Source organism: Callithrix jacchus, chromosome 21 (assembly GCF_049354715.1).
Source record: "Callithrix jacchus isolate 240 chromosome 21, calJac240_pri, whole genome shotgun sequence".
In the NCBI taxonomy this organism is placed as follows: domain Eukaryota; kingdom Metazoa; phylum Chordata; class Mammalia; order Primates; family Cebidae; genus Callithrix; species Callithrix jacchus.
This window is the reverse complement of record NC_133522.1, coordinates 3,255,962-3,280,566: the sequence shown is the minus strand read 5'-3', so window position 1 is coordinate 3,280,566 and position 24,605 is coordinate 3,255,962.

The window sequence follows — 24,605 nt, the reverse complement described above, 5'->3', positions numbered from 1 at the left end:
TGAGGAGACGGTCTGTACTTTATAAGAGCTCAAGTGCTGAGCTGTGAGCTCTGATGTTCATTCAGGGCTGTTAGGCTGCCATGTTTAATTCTGCTGCAACAGGACTCAAAAAAAAGCCCCTTTTTTTCTCAGCTGCTCTTTCTGAAGGCTTTGGGGCTTTATTTTTGAGTGTCTGCCGGGTTGTCCTGCCCAGCTAGGAGGCAATCTTGTCCTGCTGAGGCTTCGCCCTGCTGGTGTGAGGTTCACCCTGTTTCTGTGGTCTCCACCCTGCAGCCGCGGGCTCCGCCCTGCAGTGAAGTCTCTCTGTTGTACCGGGTTGCCTCGGCAATGGCAGGCTGCATCAGCAATGGGCGTGTACCTCAGTAGGGGCTGATTGCCTCGGTAATGGCAGACGCCCCTCCCACACGGAGCTGCGCCTTAAGGTAACCTCCTAACAGCGAGCGTTTGGAATCCCGTTGTGTTTGTCGCACTGCGCTACCCCTAATGCTTTGTCCTGGGCTGGCTCACTGTTCAAGTCCCGTTCAGTCTCAAGTTCAGCCCTCTCAGGTCTCAGGTTGCCCGTTCAACAGGGCACCCGGAACAGTGCGCTTTTGTGCGGACCTCTGTGAAGCGCCTCTGCGCTCCAGTGCTGGCCGCAGCTACACTAGTCAAGATCTCTGGCTGGCGTCCCATGTTTGTTTTATATCTGGGAATTTCCCCGTTCTGTGGGCAACAAAGGTCCGTCTGGAAATGCGTCCCTGACTCACCTTCTCCGCTCATCCAGTGAGAGCCTCAATCCTGGGTTGTTCTCACAGCGCCATCTTGAGTGGTCTCACCCTATTTTAGTTCTGATGACTTGGCAAGAAAGAAACAGGCCACTAGGTGTCTATTAAGACAAAACAGATTTCTATCAGAACTCATTACATATTATTTATAACTCCTGAAACATAAAATGTCATTTCTCATTACATAATGTTTTCAGTCTTTTGCGGCAATCTATTTTTGCATAAGTGCCAATCCCAGGATCAAAGTTTTTCAATTATTGTTCACTATTGGCAGCTAGCCCAAGAGAAACCTTTTAGTAAAAATCCCAGTATCCCAGACGGGGAAAGATAGAAGCAACAGTCTTTACACATGCTGTCAATGCCATTTATTTCTGCCTCTGTATGCTACATGTTACAGAAGTGCCACTCAAGTAGTTAAATACAAACGTGTAATCAAAGATGATGAAAACACATTGTGTGGCATGTGTGCATGTGCACCTGTGTGTGGTCACACAGTGAATGACCTCAAGATCCCTTACAGTCAAATGAATATTGAATTAACATCATTTATTTATAAAATGTAGCAGCGAATATCTACTGAGGGTATTTATGAGATCTTACTCATCAAACTATAACTTTATTAGTTTACACATCCAATCATTATTGAATATTTGCACTGCCCATTGTGATTAGCACACTTACTAGTGTGCCAAATGCTGGTGGCCGTTTACGGATTATTTTCCCAATATGTTTCTGACTAGTAGAAGGAACACTTGCAACATTGGACAGGAATAGAAACATGCCAAAATAGAGAGGAGTGCAGAAAACGGAAATGTTATCTCATATAGGGGTTTCTTCCTACATAAAACATTCAGGAAAATAAAATGGTATTTGAGGTTAGGCTGGAAAGATAGTGAGGCAATAAATTTTTATATTTGGAGAAAGTAGAAAGGGCATTCAGGACTGCAATAAGAGCAAGAAAAAAAATCCACCATGAAGTGAAGCACTAAAAGCATTAAAAATAACTACAGTTGCAGAAATAGATACACCATAAGAAAAGATACAAACTGTGACATCAGTAACATAAAATTTGGGCCAGGTAGAAAAACTAAGTTTTTGTGTGGAATCAAAGTTACCCGTTTAAAATAGACTGTTATAGTAATTGATGCATGTTTATGTGCACCTTGTAGTAATCACAGAGAAAACATCTGTACTAGTTACAAAAGATTAGAAGCAAAATCAACGTGGCAATAGTAGAGTTTTTATCTAGGAAACCTAAAGAAGAGAGTGGTTTTTTGGTTAGTCTTACTTGTTTGTCTTTCTGTATTTGAGATTGGCGGTACCAACTATAGTTAAGATCAAGAAATCTGGAGCAAAACTTTCTAGATTTGAATTTCTGCTTCTTCCAATTAGGGATGATACGACCTTAGCTAAAATTACCATATCTGCTTTTGCTCTTCTATAACAAATGCATGATTCTGTGTGGTAGGGGGAATGCTAAAATAGTTCCAAGTTTCCTGCCCCCTGGTATACAGGTCTTATGTAATCCTCTCATCTTCCATAGAAACTGAACCATGAATAAAATGGAATATCACTCTCATGAATTTATTGTTAGGTAGTCAGAGGGATTTTGAAGGTATAATTAAGGTCTCAAATAAGTGGATTCTGAGTAAATCAAAAGAATTATCCTGAATTAGATTAATCTAATCAGGCAAGACTTTTAAAGTATGCATAGAATGTTCCTTACAAGAAATGCTAAGGGAGTTTTTAAAGTTGGAACAAAAGGATGATAATTTGCAACATGAAAACACATGCAAGGATAAAAGTCACTAGTAAAGGTGAGTAGTCAAGTGCAGAATACTGTAATACTATAATTGTAATAAATTCTGTCTCACCCTAGGAAAAATTAAAAGGCAGAAAGCACTAAAAATAACTGTAGTTGCAGAAATAGATATACAATAAAAGAAGATAGGACATCAGTAACATAAAATTTGGGACAGGTAGTAAAAGTAAGTTTTTGCGTGGAAGCAAAGTTATCAGTTTAAAATAAACTTATAATAATGTATGTTTTTGTACGCCTCATAGTAATCAGAAAGAAAAAATCTGTAGTAGTTACAAAAGATCAGAAACGAAATCAAAGCAGCAGTGATAAAGTTTTACATATCAAGAAGTATTTTAAATGTAAATGTAAATAGAATGGCTAAACAGATTAATATGTAAAAACAAAATAAGAACTAACCATTTGCTTCCTACAGGAGACTCACTTTGGCTTAAAGGATACACATGGGCTGAAAGTGAAAAGATGGAGAATGTATTCCATATAAATGATGACCAGATAAAAGCAGGGATGGCTACACTTGTATCAGATAAGAGAGACTTTAAGCTAAAATTGTCACAAGAGAAAATTAAAGCTATGACCACTCAGAGTGGCTTCAACCTGTAATCACAGCACTTTGAGAGTCTGAGGCAGGAGGATTGTTTGATGTCAGGAGTTTCAGGTCCACCTGCACAACACAGTGAGACCCCATATCTACAAAAAATTAAATAATGAGCCACGTGTGGTAGTGTGCATCTGTAGTCCTTGTTCCTCAGGAGATTGAGGCAGAAAGATCACATGAGCCCAGGAATTTGAGAATGCAGTGAGCTATGATCACGCCACTGAACTTCAGCCTTAGTAACAGAGCAAGGGATGGTCTCTTAAAAAATAGAAAAGGTCAGCCTGGGTGCAGTAGCTCATGCCCAGAATCCCAGCACTTTGGGAGGCCAAGGTGGGTGGATCATGAAGTCAGGAGATTGAGACCATCCTGGCTAACACAATGAAACCCTGTATCTGCTAAAAATACAAAAAAGTAGCCAGGTGTGGTGGTATGTGCCTATAGTCCCAGCTTCTCAGGAGGCTGAGGCAGGAGAATCACCTGAACCTGGGAAGTGGAGGTTGCAGTGAGCCTGCATAGTGCCAGTGCACTCCTGCCTGGGTAACAGAGCAAGACTCTGTCTAAATAAATTAAAATAAAATAAAATATAAATTTAAAAGGTCATTATATAATGATAAAAAGTTTATTTTATCAAGAGGATATAAGAATTTTATATATATATATATATATATACATCCAGCATGAAAGAACCTGAAGATGTAAAGCAAATATTAACGGAACTGAAGGGATAAATAGCTACAGAATTATAGTAGGAGACTTTGAAATTCAACTTTTAACAATGACTAGATTATTCAGGCAGAAAATCAACAAAGAAACATCAAAGGTAAACCTCAGGCTGGATCAAATGGACCTAACAGACATTTACAGAACATTCTTTCCAACAACTGCCGAATACTCACTCTTTTCAACACTACATGGAACGATTCTCTGAAGGCCTTTTTGCTGTGCCCTCAGATGGCAGAAGGTAGAAGGGCAAGAGAAGAGCAAATTTGGTGCCCACTTATGGCAAAAGAGCAGAAGAGAGAGACTCACTCCTACAAACCCTTTTAATACTGCCATCAATCCACTCATTAGAGTAAAATCTGCATGACCCAAACACCTCTTAATAGTCCCCACCTACCGTTGTACGAGTATTGTTGCATTAATAATCGAGTTTGTATCCCATGAATTTGGGGGGACACATTCAAACCGTAGCAATTACATTTATCAATTTGCATATGATGAAACAACATTGCATTTCAGGGACAAATCTCACTTTATTATAGTGTGTGATACTTTTAGTGGGCTGTTAAATGTGGTTTTCCAGTAGTTTGCTGACGTTCTTGCATCTACTTTTATCAGAGACACTAGCCTACTTATAATATTTTTTCTTGTAATTTTCTCATGTCGCCTTAGTATAAAGGCAATACTGAGCTGATAAAACAAATTTGACAGGGTTCCTTCCTCTTCAATTTTTTGGAAGAGTTTCTTGAAGGATTGAAGTTAATTCTTCAAATGTTTTGTAGAATTCACCAGTGAAACTATTAGGTCCTAATTCTTTGTTGAGACATTTTTTATTATTGATCCAATTTTTGTAGTAATCTATTAGGTTTTCTATTTTTTCATGATTCAGTCTTGGTAGGTTGAATGTTTCTTGGAATTTCTCTGTTTCTTCTAGGAAATTCAGTTCACTGTCATATAATTGACGTGCGTGACTCACATCAGTCTCTTATATTCCTCTCATTTCTGGGGAATAAGATGTAATGTTTCTCCTTTTACTTATAATTGCTTTTGTTGTACCTTAATACAATATTGGCCATATAAGGCAAACCCACTGTGAACAGAATTCTCAGCCATAAAATGTTGAGAGATTTTTGTCTAAGATCAGGTACAAGATCAGGATGTCCACTTATGCCACTTTTATTCAATATAGTATGGGAAGTCCTGGGAAGAGCTATTAGGCAAGACAAAGAAATGAAAAGCAACCGAATTGGATAAATTCTTGACCTTCATTATAGCTTGTTTTGATGACTTGAATTCCAAATACATGAAAAAAATACACCCTCAAAACTTGATACGTTTTCCCTTTCAGAACCACATTGTAATCAATCAGTAGGTTATAATATGATTGAGGCTTGTGAGAGAAAAAAAATTTAACTCATTGTAAGTCACCTAACTATGGTGGAGCAATTGTAGAGAAACAAAGAAAGCAATCAACTTGATTAAGATTTGGTGGGAAAATTAAATGCAGTATATATTCAAGATATACTTAATCAATAGATACAGTAATAAACTAGTGGTGTTGTTAGTAAACTCTGGGCAGGGTGTGTGTGTGTGTGAAACAGGTGGGAGATAAAATCCTTTCATTGTAGCATCTGCCAGTTTCTATGGTGTAAATTTTCTAGCATGTCTGTTTCCAAATTTATTTATTCACTCATTCATTCATTCATTCATTCATTTAAAGAGGATTTTATTACTTGTAACAAGTAAGGAGAACACTGGAGTAGTCTCCAAAGCTGGATCAGGTTTTATAAGGATCGGGTAATGAGCTATGACCTGATTGGCTCTTGCAATGAGGTGATACTAGGAGATGTGACCTGACTGGTTCCTACCACAGGGTGATGCAAATGCTTGACCTGTCTGTATCCGGGATCTGCTTATTAATTTAGTTCCCACTCCATGGTGAAGCACTTTTTCTTCTGCAGTTTCACACTTGGTTCATCTGAAAATGCTTAAGTTGATTTACTCAAGGGTCCATGGCAAAGTTCCACAGGGCTGGGAGCCCTCGCAATCATGGCAGGAGGTGAGGCATGTCTTACATGGTGGTAGGCAAACTGCTTTCAAAATTTCTCAGTATTCAACAATCTTCTCTCCTCAACCAATCTCAGCAGGCTCCAGCACATAAATGAATGTAACATTTTTAAAAACACTTGGCAAAAGACTGAGTCAATGGAAACCATAGATGGGAGCCCCAAATGAAGAGTTTGCCAATATTAAATCAATTTCGTGAAAGGAGTTTATGGTGCTCATCAGATCAGAGAATGCCTCTTTTTCTAGTAGGGCAATTGACTGATTATGCAATTGTCATATCTGAAAGATTGATTCCAGGTAACTCATTCTTTTATGGTCATAAGAAGACATAAGTACATAACTAGTGATAAATTCTTAGATAATTTGTATGTGGTGTGTGTGTGTGTGTGTCTGTGTGTGTGTGTGTTGACATAAAGAGAATGAAATGAGCAACCAACAGGGAAAGATTATTTTTCTTATCTGTTTGATAGTTATATATGCTGTTATAAATCCACTGTCATTCTATTTTATACCAGAGTCTCTTGTAAGCTTGCTCTGCACAAGGTTCTTTACCAGTCACCTTAGAGTTCAGCTGTATAGGGAGCTGAAGAACAACACCAGAAATAGGACCAGATGTTTGAATGATAATATGTAGGCCTCTGGGTTCAGTAAATCTAGGGAATGTCTATTGTATACAGAAAATATAAAATTATGATTAGTTCATCTTAGTATTCACCATGTGAGATGGGAAAGATATTCTGAGTCTATTCTGAAATAAGGGGAAAGAGTTGAAGTGATACTAATAAATATATTTATACTCTGAGTGAACAAAAGTAAGACTTGAAGGATTTGAGTGAATTGTAAGAGCGTGATAAAAGTTTATAAATAAAGAAATATGTACTGTATGTAAATATATTTCATAACAAAAATTATTTATGATAAAATAGAAAAGTAGGTAGAGAAAACAGATTGAAAAAATACATAAACACCACTTAAAAGCAGGTAACATTATTTAGGTTACTTAAATGTATCTGAATCATTAAGCCATTATGCACACCTTACTTAAAAGGCAGTTACAGAATAGTCCAAAGTTCTCTTTAAGCAGACAAGAACAATAATTTTTATTAAAAAATGTTCACATTGTCATTTCTGTAGAAGAAAATCTTTTAAAAGTGAATTATGCTAATAGTATACAGAATGAAGTTTCATGCAGTTTTCTCACATACCATCAAAACACAGTTTACAGTGCTCTTAGTGCCTCAGTAATTTTTTCAAGTTGCTTGTAACCAGAAAAGAAAAAATACCTACAACTTTGGTTTATTAAGCAATTAGCTTCAAACAACTTCATATGTATAGCCAATCACCTGTATCTGTGCATTCTGTGTTCATGGAATTTTAAAAAACGAGCAAGACACAGTGGCTCACACCTGTAACCCCAATACTTTCGGAGTCTGAGGTGGGCAAGTCGCTTAAACCCAGGAGTTTGAGGCTAGCCTGGGCAATGTGGTAAGAACTCATCTCACCAAAAAATAAAAATACATAAAAAAATAGTTGTGCGTGTTGGCGTGTGCCTGTAGGCCCAGCTACCCAGCAGGCTGAGGTGGAATGAGAGCCTAATTGCAGGCATTCAAGGTTACTGTGAACTGTGATCGCACCACTGTGCTCTAGCCTGGGAAACAGAGTGACTTGTCTTAAAAAAGTTTTTTTTCTAAATGAATGGTTACATCTGTGCTTTTTTTTTTTTCTTTTTCTTTTTCTTATTATTTTTTTTTTTTGAGATGGAGTTTCGCTCTTGTTATCCAGGCTGGAGTGCAATGGCGCGATCTCGGCTCACTGCAACCTCTGCCTCCTGGGTTCAAGCAATTCTCCTGCCTCAGCCTCCTAAGTAGCTGGGACTACAGGCGTGTGCCACCATGCCCAGCTAATTTTTGTATTTTTAGTAGAGACGGGGTTTCACCATGTTGACCAGGATGGTCTCAATCTCTTGACCTTGTGATCCAACCAACTCGGTCGCCCAAAGTGCTGGGTTTATACATCTGTATTCAACATGTACATATATATTTTTTGTCATGCTTCACTAAACAATAAAGTATAACAATATTTATATGATATTTACACGATGTTAGGTATTATAAATAATCTACAGATGATTTTAATTATACAATAGGATGTGCATAGGTTATATCCAAACACTACACCATTTTATAGAAACAGCATGAGCATCTGTGAATTTTGGTATCCATGAGTGTCCCAAGACCAATCCCTTATGCCATGGAATGTCTATATATTCTACATTTCTAATAGCTGTTTGCAAAAAAAAAAAAATGTACACTGAAGAAAACATACCATTGCTGTTTCTTCCTTAGCTAAGCACGATTATTTGCCAGTGTGATATGTGCTTGTTGTGTATAAACAGCTTCAATTGTTACTTGATTTGTACTAGCTCTGTTGTAACTATGACTTAAGTATGCAAATGAAACTTACATCCTTGGTGAGGCAGAAAAAAATAAGAGCCTGGAATAGTCATGGTATACTTGTGCCACCTCACTAGTCTTAGAAAGCTTATATGTTGTAACCTAATTGGCTAATTATAAAAAGAAACTAAACACTATGATTTTGTTTTATAAACCAAAGGACAAATACTTTTCTCAGAAATTATATAGTGTTCTGTAATTTTGTTGCCTGAGTAAATAGACTATGAAAATTCACTAATCCTTAATATTTTAAATGACTACTGCAGACCCAGATTACCTTTCATAACTAAATCGCAGTTCTTGTTTTGTCGGCTGCCCTGAAAACCAGCATCATGGACAACATATTGACTCGACCTACAGCCGTTCCAGTCTGAACAATAATTGGCTACTTCACAACACAGAAGGCAACAATAGTTTCACAGTGGTTAGGGAAATTGGTAGAAAAGTCCTTCCGGTTTTTCAATAACTTTTATTTCTGAATCATACAAATTGACAATGTTGCCTCCAATACAGACTTAAGTGATTTTCAACAAAATAAAGAAAATTCATTCAGTCCTTGAGAGCTACCATTAATATACTGAATGGCGAAATTACAGGTTATAATCCTACCTTTAGCAGGTTTTTAAAAATTTACTCAATATGAATATCTGTTTAATATATCCCTATAATCTTTGGAGATGATTTTTTAAAATTCAGTCTCATTGATTTCCTTATAGATGAAATGCACTGCCATTGAGTTTCTTTTAGGTGCTTTTCATTATTTTAGTATGAATGGTGCTTACATGTGCTTTGAACAACATTTTTTTCAATGATTAGACTTTGTTCAAAGCAATAATAGTATATTAACACAGTGACAGCCTTGGGAAGTTCAAAGTGATGATGACGAATCACTCATATAAATGACTTTTGTGGTTATTTAATAAAATCTGACTGAAAAAGCATTTTGCAATTCTTTATTTAACTTCTTTTTTTTCAGATTGTATATTGATCTCATTTATTCTTTTTAATTTATTTTACTTCAGGTGTATACTATATCCAGCATTTCTCCCCGTGTTATCCCTCCCCACCCTCCCAACCCCCATCAACTGCCCCCAGTGTGTGATGCTTAAACCTGACATTCAGAATTTATTGCTTATATTTTCAACACATAGTTTAATATGACCATTTAAGTTGTGTGTGTTCGGGTGTGTGTGTGTGTGTGTGTTTAGGTGTGTGTTTGGGTGTGTACTAACTATATAGTTTTTGTTTTGCTTCTCCATAAGCATATTTTACGGTACTTGTTCACTAATTGACTGTTAGATTCCAAGAGCCTATGATTAGAAGAAAACAACAACATCAACTAAAGTATGACAACAAGTAAAAGACTCACTATTTAAAACCTTTAAAGTGATTGTGATTCAGGAATATACAATCTGGATTTTGGGATGCTGTGTTATTCCTCCACAATGTGAATGACTGTTATTGATTTTCGAAATTTTTATGTAAAATTACATTTTATGTCACTTTACTTAGGTCAAGGAGTACAATATGTGCTTCTTTTTATAAAGCAGAATACCTATTTTTAATTCAATGCCATAAAGGAAATATTTGACAAAGCAATTTTGAAAAGTAGAATTAATGAATCAGCCATATAAATCCATACGGAAAAAGTTCTCTGACGCAAAGTGTATCTGTAGCCACTGGATCTAAGGTGAATTAACATTTTTCTTTTTGTCTATGTCCAACCTTGAGAAAATTACTTTAGTTGTTAAGGTCTGAGGCTTATAACTTTAAAAATTAAAGGGTGTATTTACATGATTCTAAGGAACATTCTAGCTTTGAAAATGAAACGTAAATTTGAAATTATAAATTCTGGTATAAATGATACATAATATCCTAGCAATATTACAGAAAGAGTTCAATACACCCTCAAAGTAGAAAATTCCCTATTAAACATTATCCAGAAATTTGAGCTCAGGATAGATTATTAATTCTAGATTATCTTTGTAATATTACTAGATTCGCTAAATTTTTGAAACGGAACCCATATTTATGTTATTTTCTGACCGTAATATCTGTCAGACAAGAAACTAAAAGCAGTAGTTATTAGTCCCTTGAAGTTTTTTCCTGCAGAATAGTTATCCTTTCCTGCGATTGACTACCTGGCCTCATGAGCTAGTTGCAGAGTGGCAACAATGTCCTGAGGACCTATTGAAAATCACGTCTCCTTTCTCATAGTCTGTGCAAGATAATTCATAAAGGCTAACCTGCCCCTGATGAGCCACCAAATTTCCCCCCACCTTGCCCAACTGCATGCATTATAAACACAGGGGGGAATGTAATAGGGGGAACAATAGCACATGATGCAGCACGTAGGCAAACATCAAATAAACAGCTGTACTGTTTAGAACTCTCTTCAGACGTTTATAGTATTATAGAAAGCAGCTTATTACATGGTACTTTAAGAAAAATTACAATTTCCATTCACTTGCAAAAGCCAAATAATAATTCCTAGTAACAAAGCATGCAGTACAACAGACATATAAAAAGCAACAGTCATTAAAATTCAATCTTTATAATAATAGGGAGCAAGCAGGTGTCTGGAACATAAAGAAACCACAGAAAATAGAGACCATATCTGCAGTTAGAAATTAGTGGTACATCTTGTGTAGATTCGTAAAACATGAACAGAAATATTCAGCCACAGATATTCTCCTCAGTGTATATGTGTATATATAAAACTCATACAAAACCTCATATATTAAAAACTTTTAAAATGTAATGAATGAATTGATAAAAATCTGGGATTCCATTTAGAAAAATATATTCAATAACTTAAAATGATAAACACTAGTTAATTTAATTTAAAAGAATGCTTTACTCAAGATAGAAAAGTACAGGCTTGACCCTAAGGTTTTATCCAAAAAGCACAAATATTCAACATGAAACTGACTGATTGGTGATTAAACCAGTAAAGGCCGACTCTAAACCACCCATGCCTGTTTAATCTTCAATAAAATTCTATAAGACCTGAGAATATTATGTATTCAAATCTATGATTGGACTTCAGTGGGCTACTGTTATTAATTTGATTTTAGACTATAATAAATTTACATCAAAATGACCATACACTGTCATTTAAGAATTAAAATAACACAAACATAATTGAAAAAGTTATGCAAGAGTCTTGCTGTCAGTTGATTTATAGAGTGGTTTGTTATATTTACAAAAATGTGTACAATTCACGTACAAAAGCAAGAGTAAGTTAGCTCAGCAAATCAGTTTTCCTTGTTGAATAGAAACTATGCAAGTCTTTGCTTGCCTGGTCCAGCCCATGGCAGTTGGTGAAGAGACTTGATGCTAATGCGTCCTTCCTATGTGAAAAGAACCATCAGTCTCGCTTCTACAGCTCTGTTTCACTTTCCTTACTTTTTAATTCTTTAATACAGATAACTCCTTTTCCTAGCAATCTTTTTTTTTAAATTGCATTTTAGGTTTTGGGGTACATGTGCAGAACATGCAAGACAGTTGCATAGGTACACACCTGGCAGTGTGTTTGCTGCCTTCCTCCCCTTCACCCACCTGTGGCATTTCTCCCCATGCTATCCCTCCCCAGCTCCCCCTGCCACTGCTGTCCCTCCCCTTTACCCCCCAATAGACCCCAGTGTGAAGTGCTCCCTTCCCTGTGTCCATGTGTTCTCTTTCATTTCCTAGTGCTCTTAACACCTCCCTGGGCAGGTGGGGAAGTCCAGTGAAAACCAGAGCTGCCAAAATCCTTTCTTCCTCTGCTTGGATGATCACACTTACTCTTTGAGACCTTTAACTGTTAACCAGATTCCCCCCGTCTCTGCGTCCTCCAGTGTCCCTTTGAATGACTTGGAACCTCAGAGAAGACAGTTACTGAGGAGGTTGTCACAGGTTTTTATTATCATTTTCTCTAGGCTTCAGCTTCTACTACGGTGAATAAACACGATTTGACCTTAATCTACGTTGCCTTCACGGTGGAATCTGCTGTAGAATTTCTGATTTAACTGATATGAAGTGTTTTCTTTTAAAAGCTTCCCAGAAGAGTGTGAGAAAGACTGCATCAACGGCTGTACTGTGGTAACTAAAAAAAACGTGTTGTTATCTTGAAACACAGTATTTTTCAGCCATCTTGGGTGAATACCAAATTATCCCGTTTTTTGACCATCTGTAGAATACAGATGCAAGACAGTTGCATAGGTACACCCCTGGCAGTGTGTTTTGCTGCCTTCCTCCCCTTCACCCACATTTGGCATTTCTCCCCATGCTATCCCTCCCCAGCTCAACTGAGGGATCACATAGTCTGACTTTTGATGGTCTCCGTTACAACCCATTAAGTGTTGAAGACCCCAGCTTAAGACCAAGGCTGGCTCTGGCCACATCCACGCTGGTCAGAGTTACTCCTACAGACTAGCTCTCCACAGAGTCTGATACCATCAGCATTATCTGGAAGTTTGTTAAGGATACAGAATCGTAGGCCCCACCCTAGAACTACTCAGTCAAAATCTATTTTTAACAAGGTTCTCACGTGATTCGCCTGTACATTAAGGTTTGAAAACCACTGTTCTAGAGACCATCTCAACTGTGTTTGGAGAAATTAATTAAACGAATTCACTAGGACTTCACGTTCAGTGTCCACTTTACAGCGTGTGTGTGTGTGTGTGTGTGTGTGTGTGGTGTGTGCTGTCTGTATAATAATTTTCACCTTCACACTGAGATGTAGTTATGAATTTCAGCATATGGATAACAATAAAAGAGCAGTCTGCCATCACCTCTTTCTAGGGCAATATGGCAATTCAATTCATAAATGCAACATTTTGTTGTTTGAAGCTCCAATATTCCCTAAAGTTTGGCTCAGATATCATCAGTTCTCAGCCTCTGAGAATATCAATTTCTGTGCTGTTTCACTGACATGCTCTAATTTTCTATTTCTTTTTTCTATCAATTTTTTCAGTTTCTCAACTCTACAGACAAATCCAAACCTGACCTGACTGTAAGTTCCACAGCAGCATTCAGGTCTTCAGAATTAACTCATCTCTCCTGGAGTAGGAGAACATTGTCCTTAGCACTCCAAGCATATCTGATTTTAATCTTCATCATTTCTTCAGAGAGATTTAATGTGTTAGAAAATTGCATTTCTGCATAAGTTTGTTTAAAAACAAAATCCTCTTGATAGCTTTGCAACAAGGTGATGAACCACATGTAAGTTAGAATTTTTTCCTAGTTGTTCTGACTGCAAATGTAGGATTCTCTTAATATGCGTGATTTTAAGAGGTAAAAAACAGATTAGAACATTTTCTTACAACACAGTTTATACAGAGAAAAAAACTCTAAGTCGTGTATCTATTGCTTATTTAATTAACAAATAAAATTGCACCTATTTATGGCATAAAACATAAAGCTTTGAAACGTGTGGTATGAAAGACGGCTAACTAAAGCTAACTAACATGTTTCTCACATGCTTACTTGCAGTGAGGACATGAACTCTACTCTCTTAGTAATTTTCAAGTATATAATACACTGTTATTAACTGTAGTCACCATGTGGTACAATAGATCTCTTGATCATATTCCTCCCCTCTAATTCAAATTTTTTATCCATTGCCCGATATCTTTCCAGTCCTAATGCCCCCTGCCCTGGTGACCTCTAGTTTGTATTATTAATGAAAAATCCATTCTTATAAAGCTAAGGGTTTAGTCACCAGAAATTCAGAAGTGTGTTGGGGAAAAAAGAATGAAATATTTATTCTTATTGATCATTTTTTCTATTACAAAATATCCTAGGTGATTTCATAAAATCTCCCTTGAACAATTTGCCCATCTCGTAAGAGATATTATTGCATTTTTACAATAAGAAGAGTTATTCTGCTTTAATTTTCAATGTATACAACTTTTAAGTCATCCAAGTTTGTCTCATACTAAAGGAAATCCCTTTATATATTCCTTTCATTCTCTCACACATTCATAAAACAAATGTTTGTTTGGGTGGTTACTAAATGTCAGTCATGGGATTAGCTGGGCAGGTGGTGGAAATAAAATGCTGAATGAAACTCAGCTTTTGCCTTGCTAGACATTCCAATGTAGCAAAACATGCCTACAATGAATAACAAATTCAAAGTAAATAAGATGAGAAAATTGGGCACTATGAGAAGAGCAGATAGGGACAAAATATGGAGATCAGCATGGCTACCCTAATAAAATGAGGCTTAAGCTAAATACTGGCTCTTCCTGTTTTTGATTCATTCTTGATATGCTTTGGCTATGTCCCCACCCAAATCTCATCTTCGATTCCCGCATGTTGTGGGAGGGAACTGGTAGGAGATAATTGAATTATGGGGACAAGTCTACCTTGTGTTGTTCTTATGATAGTTAATAAGTCTCACAAGATCTGGTGTTTTTAAAAAAGAAGTTCCCCTACACAAGCTCTCTCTCTTTTCCTGCTGCCATTCATGTAAGATGTGACTTCCTCTTTCCTGCCTTCCATAGTGATTTTGAGGCTTCCCCAGCCATGTGGAACCGAAAGCCCAATTAAAGCTCTTTCTTTTCCAAATTACCCAGTCTCAGCTATGTCTTTATCACCAGTGAGAAAATAGACTAATACAGTAAATTGACACCGGTAGAGTGGGGCACTGCTGAAAAGCCATCTGAAAATCTAGAAGTGACTTTGGAACTGGGTGACAGGCAGAGGTTGGAACAGTTTGGAGGGCTCAGAAGAAGACAGGAAAATGTGGGAAAGTTTGAAACTCCCTAGAAATTTGTTGAATGCCTTTGACCAAAATGCTGATAATGATATGGACAATATAATCCAGGTTGAGGTGGTTTCAGATAAAAACGAGGACGTGTTGGGAACTCTTGTTATGTTTTAGCAAACAGACTGGTAACATTTTTCCCCTGCCCTAGAGATTTGTGGAACTTTGAACTTGAGAGAAATGATTTACAGTATCTGGTAAATCATTCTAAGCAGCAAAACTATCAAGAGGTGATTTGGGTGCTGTTAAAGGCATTGAGTTTTATAGGAAACGCAGTGCATAAAAGTTCAGAAAATTTGCAGCCTGACAATGTAATAGAAAGACAAAACCTCATTTTCACGGGAGAAATTCAAGCCAGCTGCAGAAATTTGCCTAAGTAACTAGAAGTCAAATGTTAATCCCTAAACAATGGGGTAAATGTCTCCAGGGCTTTTCATAGGTCTTCACAGTAGCCTCTCCCATCACAGATCCAGAGGCCCAGGAGGAAAAAGTGTTTAATGGGCCACACCTAGGGTCACCATGCTGTGTGCAGCCTAGGGATCCCAACCTCTCTCACCATGGCTTACAGAGGCCAATGTAGGACTCAGGTCCTGGCTTCAGAGGGTGCAAGCCTCAAGCCTTGGCAGCTTCCACATGGTGTTGAGCCTGTAGATGCACAGAGTCAAGGACTGGGGTTTGGGACTTTCTGACTAGATTTAATAGGATGTATGGAAATGCCTGGATGTTCATGCAGAAGTTTGCTACTGCAACAGGGCTCTCATGGAGACCCTCTGCCAGGGTAGTAATGTGCAGTTAGAGCCCCCACAGAGTCCCTACTGGATCACTGCCTACTGGAGCTGTGAGAAGAGAGCCACCATCCTCCAGACCCCATAATGGCACATCCACTGACAGTGTGCCTGGAGAAACTGCAGACACTCAGTGCCAGCTCGTGTAAGCAGCCAGGAGGGAGGCCGTACCCTGCAAAGCCACAGGGGTGGAGCTGCCCAAGACCATGGGAACCCAACTCTTGCATCAGCATGACCTAGATATGAGACATGGAGTCAGAGGAGAACATTTGGGAGCTGTAAGATTTGACTGCCCTGCTGGAATTTTTACTTGAATGAGGCCTGTAATCCCTTTGTTTTGGTCGATGCCTCCCATTTGGAATGGCTATATTTACCCAATGCCTGTACCCCCATGTATCTAGGCAGTAACGAACCACACCCCTCCCTTTTGCAATCCATGCCAAGCAGTCACGGTTAGAATGATTACTTAGTGCTACATCACAGTTTTTGAAAAGCAAACAAAAATTAAATCATACAACATAACTTCCTCCTGTGAAACCAAAAGAGTGTTCAGAAATTCCTAATTACCTCCTTATCCCACTCCTGTTGATCATTCCACACACTCGCTAGTGTCCTTTAACCTCCCTTCCCATTACCTCCTCAAATACAATTGATTTTGTATACTGCTAAACTGAACATGGAAACTATTAATAAAATATTCCTAAATTGTCTACTCCACAGCTTAGAATTTATGGCATCTGAGATCATTTGACCTACCTTAAATATGCACCAATTAAAATAGGAGTTCTTCCTACTGTTTGCTAACCTGATTTTCTCTTAGAGTTCATACCCTCTAACTTCTTTAGTGGTCTTACTCTATTAGCCTTCTTTTGCTCCTTCAGTTTCTGTTGAAAAGGGGGTACTGTTCATCCTCTTTTTCATAGTTTCTTGGCTCCATTTTTAAGTCAGTATCTTAGTTGATATCCTCCTTGTTTCTTATCTGAGACACTGCACTTAATGTCTCACTGGATCTTTGGGTCAAATCACCCTAGAAGCTTCCCCTATCCTATCCACATTTTTCTACTTGGCAAGATTCTAAAATGCAATCAGGAAAAGCCATCAGATTTCTACCTTTACCAGAAATCCTATAAATTATTTCGATAATATTGAGGATACAATTCAAAATTTTAAGACTAATAATACACTTATCTTTCTAGCTTCCTGGTTTCTGCACACAACATGCATTCCTGTTCCAAATTTCAAATCCATAATGGCAGACATCATTGCCTCTGCTGAAGGCGCCTTGCACAATCATCCCCCATCTCTGCAGCTGCCTTCCACATATCTTCATCTGGCAATTCTAACTCATCAAAATGCAGCCCTGTATTCTATAAATTGGCATATATTCTTTAAATCCTGCTTTAATTATATAACTTGATTTTGATGTCACCTCTCTTGGTTTCTATTATACTGTGTGAATAGCTATATTAGAGTACTTATCAAATTTAATCTTGATATTTAACATATCCCTTGTTACTACATGGCAGCATCATTATCTTAAGGGCAGAACCTCTATATCTCCAGGGTCCAGGTGAGTTTCTGACTTAGTTAAATATGCTATAACTGTCTCCTGAATGACAAATGAATGAATAAATAAATTATACTTAATATGATAGTTCAATTTCAGTTATTTTCTCCATAGTCATTGTATAGATGTAAAGGGTTTACCATTTTCTAAATTGGAAGCACAGTAGAGCTGGCAATGAGAATAGTACCTTAGATGAGGAAATACACAGGCATGCAAGAAAAACATGCTATTTAAGCAAACTCTTAGCTTCGAATCCATCAGTACTTTTATACTAACTTTTAGTTCCTAAAAATACATGCTAAGTATATATTTTTAAAAAGATAGTGAGTAGGAATAACTTTCTGCAACCTCATGTTTACCTTTTATTTTTAATATTTTCTTCATTAAAATAAATATATATATTTAAATATTCAGCAGGCAAATTTTAACACGATGAAGTATCTAGAATGTATCTATTGCCAAAAGCAATCTACAAATTCAAAACAATCCCCATCAAAATAACATGATCGTTCTTCAGAGAATTAGAAAAAAGCAATTCTAAAATTCATATAAAACCAAAGAGAGCCCCCATAGCAAAAGCATGACTAAGCAAAAAAAGCACATCTGGAGGCATCACACTACCAGATTTCAGACTGTAGCATAAAGCCATTATCACCCAAACAGCATGGTACTGGTATAAAAACAGACACATAGACCAATGGAGCAGAATAGAGAACCCAGAAATAAACCCAAATACTTAACAGCCAACCAATTTTTGGCAAAGCAAACAAAAACATAAAGTGGAGAAAAGACGCCCTTTTCAACCAATGGTGCTGGGATAATTGGCAAGCCATATATGTAGGAGAATAAAACTGGATCCTCATCTCTCACCTTACACAAAAATCAACTCAAGATGGTTTAAGGACTTAAACGTAAGACCTGAAACTATAAAAATTCTATAAGGTAACATTGGACAAACCCTTCTAGACATTGGCTTAGGCAAGGATTTCGTGACCAAGAACCCAAAAGCAAATGCAATAAAAACAAAGATCAATATCTGAAATCTAATTAAACTAAAGAGCTTTTGCACAGCAAAGGAAACAGTCAACAGAGTAAACAGAGAACTCACAATGTGGGAGAATATCTTCACCAACTGTACATCTGACAAAGGACTAATATCCAGAATCTATAATGAACTCAAACAAATCAGTAAGAAGAAAAACAACAGAGCCGGGTGTGGTGGTTCATGGCTATAATCTTAGCACTTTGGGAGGCCGAGGCTGGTGGATCATGAGGTCAAGAGATTGAGACCATCCTGGTCAACATGGTGAAACCCCATCTCTACTGAAAAAAATAAATCCAAAAAATTAGCTGGGCATGGTGACACATACCTGTAGTCCCAGCTACTCGGGAGGCTGAGGCAGGAGAATTGCTTGAACCCAGGAGGCGGAGGTTGCAGTGAGCTGAGATTGCACCATTGCACTCCAGCCGAGTTACAACAGTGAAATTCCATCTCAAAACAAAAACACACACAAACAATCCCATCAAAAAGTGGGCCAAGAACATGGCTAGATAAGTCTTAAAAGAAGATATACAAATGGCCAACAGGAACATGAAAATGCCCAGTATCACTAATGATCAGGGAAATGTCAATCAAAAGCACGATGCAATACCACCTCAGTCCTCCAAGAATGGCCATAATAAAAAAATCACAAAACAGTAAGTGTTGGTGTGGATGCGAGGATCAGGAAAGTCTTCTACATGGCTGATGGGAACAAACATTAATACAACCACTATAGGAAACAGTGTGGAGATTCCTCGAAGAACTAAAGTAGAGCTATCATTTGGTGCAGCAATCTCACTACTGGGTTTCTACCCAGAGGAAGAGAAGATATAGATACGTATATACAGATACACGCAATGGAATGCTACTCAGCCATGAAAAGAAATGAATTAACAGCATTTGCAGTGACCTGGATGAGATTGGAGACTATTATTCTAAGTGAAGTAACTCAGGAAGGGAAAACCAAACATCATTTGTTCTCACTGATATGTGAGAGCTAAGGTATGAGGATGCAAAGGCATCACAAGAATGATACAGTGGACTTTGGAGACTTGTGGGGAAGAGTTGGAGGAGGTGAGGGATACAAGACTACCAATAGGGTGCAGTGTATAGTGCTTGGGTGATAGGGGCACCAAAATCTCACAAATCACCGCTAAAGGACGTACTCATGTAAACAAATACCACCTGTACCCCCAGTAACTTAAGGGAAAATTTAAGAATAAAATAAAGATTTGCCTCATTAAAATAAATATACATTTAAATGTTCAGAAGGCAAAATCTAACATGATAAATTATCTAGAATGTCATCTTTATTTTGGGAGAAAGCTGGTGGAGTGGAATTAGCACATCATTTTGACATGTGTTATTTAAAGCTGTGAAATGAATTCATACTTGTCTTTCCTTATATTTAAAAAAAATTTCTTTCTATGTAGAACCCTCAGTGAATGCACCCAGGGTACTGAAACTATGTCTTAAAAAATATACCAGAAGTTAATTGTGGTTTTGGACTAATAAATAATGTATATATATACATACCAGAAGTTTTGTAACATAAGTATCATTCAAATTAGAATCACCTTGGCTTTAAATTTGTTACATGTAGAAATTTCAGGATTTTAATAAAATAACATAAAAGAAACAAAAAAATATAATGTTAGCAAGATTAACTATGTAGCATTTTTTCTCATCTTGTAATAAGGTATTTTTTAAACCACAATATTGTATTTAAATAAGAATAACAAATTTTGTTATATATATATTATTAAAACACTTTTATATCAGTCTAAAGTGAATCCCCTAAGCTTATATTCTCAAGTAACAGTTGACTGGCAGTTTATGGATTGGGAAAAACATATTTGATAAGGCATTAGTATCCAAACTTTAGAAAGAACTCATACAACTCAAGAGTAGGAAAGAAGCAATGCAATTAAAAAACAAATTGGCCAAAGATCTGGAAGATAATTTATTCAAAAATAAAATAAAAATGGCCAACATGTACATGAAAAGGTGCCTAACATCATTAATCACCTGGGAAGTACAGGTCGAAACCACTATTCATACCATCTCAGACCCATTAGGATGAGTATTAGTAAAAAGTCAAATGACAATAAATTTGGGCATAGTTTGGAGAAAAGGAAACTCTTCTACATTGTTGGTGCAACGATTATGAAAAACAGTATAAAGCTGTCTGAAGAATTGGAATAAAAATAGAACTACCATATGACCCAGCAATACCCCCTTCTGATGAGACACCCAAAGGAAACGAAATCATTACATTGTAAAGATATCTGCACCCCATGATCATTCACAATAGCCAAGATATGGAAACAACATGAGTGTCAGTTGACAGACGAATAAATACAAATTTCTTTGGTAAAATTAAGTATTACTTAGCCGTAAAAAAGGAGTGCTGTCTGTCGTTTGCAGCAGCGTGGCTGGAACTGAAGGAAGGAAGTGAAACAAGCCAGGCGCTAAATGATGAATTTTCTGTGTTCTCACTCATAAGTGGGAGCTAAATAAATTGATCTCATTCAGGTAGTGAGTAGTATAATGCAGGTTACCAGAGGCTGGGTAGGGGAGACGGAGGGATGAAAGAAATTGGTTAATAGGTAAAAAGAAGGCATTTAAACTGAAGAAATAAGTTTCTGTGTTTGATAGCACAATACGGTGACTATAGTTAACAAAAATTTATTGTATAATTCAAAATAACTGGAAGAGAAATTTTAAAATGTCTCGATACAAAGAAAAAAATAGAAGTTTGAAGGGATGGGTTGATCATTGTACATTGCATACATGTATCGAAATATCATAATACTCAATGTGCAACTATTATATATATCAATAAAATGAATTAATTAGACATGTTTTAAAAAGAAATGATAAATGTTGGAGTTGATGGATATTACAATTACCCTGATTTGATCATTATACATTGTATGCGTGTATCAAAATATTATGTATACCATGTAAATATGTCCAACTATTATGTAGCAATGAAATAAAGAAAAATGTTTTTGTAATACATTTTGTAACCATAGGTAATAAAATTACACTGACTATGAGATTCCTGCTAAATGATTAGAATTTTGCTACTCATACCAAAAATGTGGGTAGCGAGGTGAGATAATGAATATGTTAATTCATTTCATTGTAGTAATCTTTTTATTATCACTCTATATCTAATAACATCATCTTGTATACCTTAAATATAAACAATAAATGTATTTTGAAAATAAAAAAATTGTTAACCAAAACATCAAATAGTCATGAGTTTGTAAAGGGTAGAAATGAATGACTGATACTTGCAAAGTTAGATGACGTGATATTATTTTGTCTTATTTAACTGTCCATTAGATTCACTTTCAGAACAAACACAAAGAAAGTAATGTCTGAGTTTTATGTCCTTGAGCTCTACGATATGTGGCTTGTTTTTCTACTAAGAAATGTGTAAATGTTGAATGTAGCTCTAGATACTTTACAGTTTTCTTCAAATAAGATAGCTTTTTTCCCAAAAACTGTTTTTTGTTTTTTGTTTTTTCACTAATATCTCCCTGCTAGAGTATTTAAAATGAATGACTAATTATTATAGTCTCTAATATTTCTCTAATCAAATATAAACATACTTTTTGTTGCCCATTACAACTAAATTAAGCAAATCAATAATGAAAGATAAATACTATATGTTGCTGAAACTATAAAAATAAAACACACTCAAGTTTCCATTACACATTTGTAAATTACTTCATTTTCTCACGCTTGTAAATTAATCTGTTGCAAGTATCTTGCACACCTTAAAAATTAAAAACTAAAACGCAATAAAAAAAAGAATTAAAAACTGACATATGTTTATGTCCATACATGGGTGCTCAGTTTTACAAAATCTGTTAGTATGTAATAAAACCAAGTTTCGTTAAATAAAATTCTCAAGCTTTAAAAGAATTCCAGTTTGGATCTGAGCTATGAAAGCATGTTAAATATACCTTTTTTTTTTAATTATTATTTCCTCAAGTCTGAATTTTTCTAACTGGGCTTGTTGTGAAGAGTTTGTTCCAGTGTCAATGGATATTGGGTCTAGAGTGGAGCAATCGCGTACATGGTGCTATGGGTGCCACCTCATGGAGTTATGCGTTGTATGACCTGCATCAGCCTAGGAAGTACCCCTGGTCTGAAGGCATATCTGTATATTATTTTACCATTTTTAGGGCATCTATAGTAAGACAAAGACTAAAGATTCATCATTCTCCTATATCTTGTATAAACTTAATTAAATGGCACATTTGTATGATACATGCAAAAATTAGGAAAGGACACATGGCCTTAAAATACTCTATCTGGCATTCAGAAGCTTTTAAAGTTAAAATGACAATTCCAGGATTTTACTCCTGTCATATTTTATTATCATTTTTTATTGATACATTATATATATATATATATATATGTATGTATGTATTTTCAGAGTGTATGTGATATATTGATGCATTTGTACAGTGTGTAATAATCAAATTAGGGTAATTGAGATATATATTACCTTAAATGTCTATCTTTTCTTTAAGCTGAGAACATTTCAGTTATTCTCCACTAGCTATTTTAAAATACGCAATAGAATATTGTTTACTATAGGCACCCTACTGATTTTTTTAACACTGTCTTCTTTCTTTTATTAACCGATATTTTGCTTTAATTAACCTCTGTTTATCCTTCCCTCCTCCCTACCCTTCCTGGCCTCTGATAACTAGCAAACTGCTCTTTATCTTCATGAGATCTATATTCTTAGCTCCCATATATGAGTGAGAACTTACGATATTTATTTTTTTTCTGTATTTGGCCTATTTCAAAGTGCATTATGCATCATTAAGTAGCAGTAAAATATCAGTCATAATTATTAAAAGACCAACATCAGAAGTTTCTCCTTTAAATAACTATATATATATATATATATGAACCTATATTAATTTATATTAATATATATATTATTTTTAACAACTGTAAAATTTTAGGGCAAATCAGTTATTATACCAAGATAATAATGAGTGGTTTTGGAAGACAAAATGAGTTTTTAATAATTAAAAAACTTATGTATAATATTTTCTGAAAATGAACAATTTGCAAAATGCTGCCAGTAATTTTTCCTAAGGTTCCATGAGTCATCCTGGTTTCTATTTTCTCTTTTGACTGTGACTTACGAGACTTGACTACAAAGAAGAGATTCCTGATACTGACAGCTAAGAGCAAATATTCCTTTAATTATTTCCCATTATTATATTTCTTAGACAGAAAACAAAATTAAACATAACAAGTCACACTTATTTATCACGGAATGAGTATCTCAGTAAGACTCATATTTTAACTAATTCTGTATTACTTCACTGTCTTACAGCACTTCCTTCTCATCTTTTACCAAGATTATTTCAATATTTTTTTAAATTTTTTTCTGCCATTAGTACTCACACTTCCTGAAATTCCAGTGATTAGTTGAAGTTTCAAATATATTCTCTTTAAACTTTAATAAATTATTAATGTAAATATATTCTCTTTAAAATTTAATAAATTCTTGATGTAAAAAATACTAATCTGTACCTTTTCTTATTTAGGCTGCAGTATTCTTATAAACCTAAATTTCTACATGGTATTCTGACTATGGCAGAGAGGAGATGCTGTAGTATAGGGTTTAATAGCTTGCTGTGGAATTACACTATAAATTATTGCTCTGGTCTTTGCCTGTTACATGACTGTGAACAACTTGCTTAAGTTGTCTAATGCTTCAGTGTCCTGAAGTACAAAAGGACATGACCATTTTCACAGTTATCATAGAAGATGTTGTGAAAAGAAATGAGATCACAAATTGTTCGCCTTGATGCCTGGTATGCAGTGATCACTCAATACCTGTTGGTCGTCTTTTTCATACATACTAATTGATTGATGCCTGAGAGTCTCCTTAGGTTAATAACTCTGGAAAACATTGAACAATTTAAAATTTCAATACGTGTAAGTCATATTATACAGGTGGCCACCAGAAATGATGGAAGGCTATAATACAGG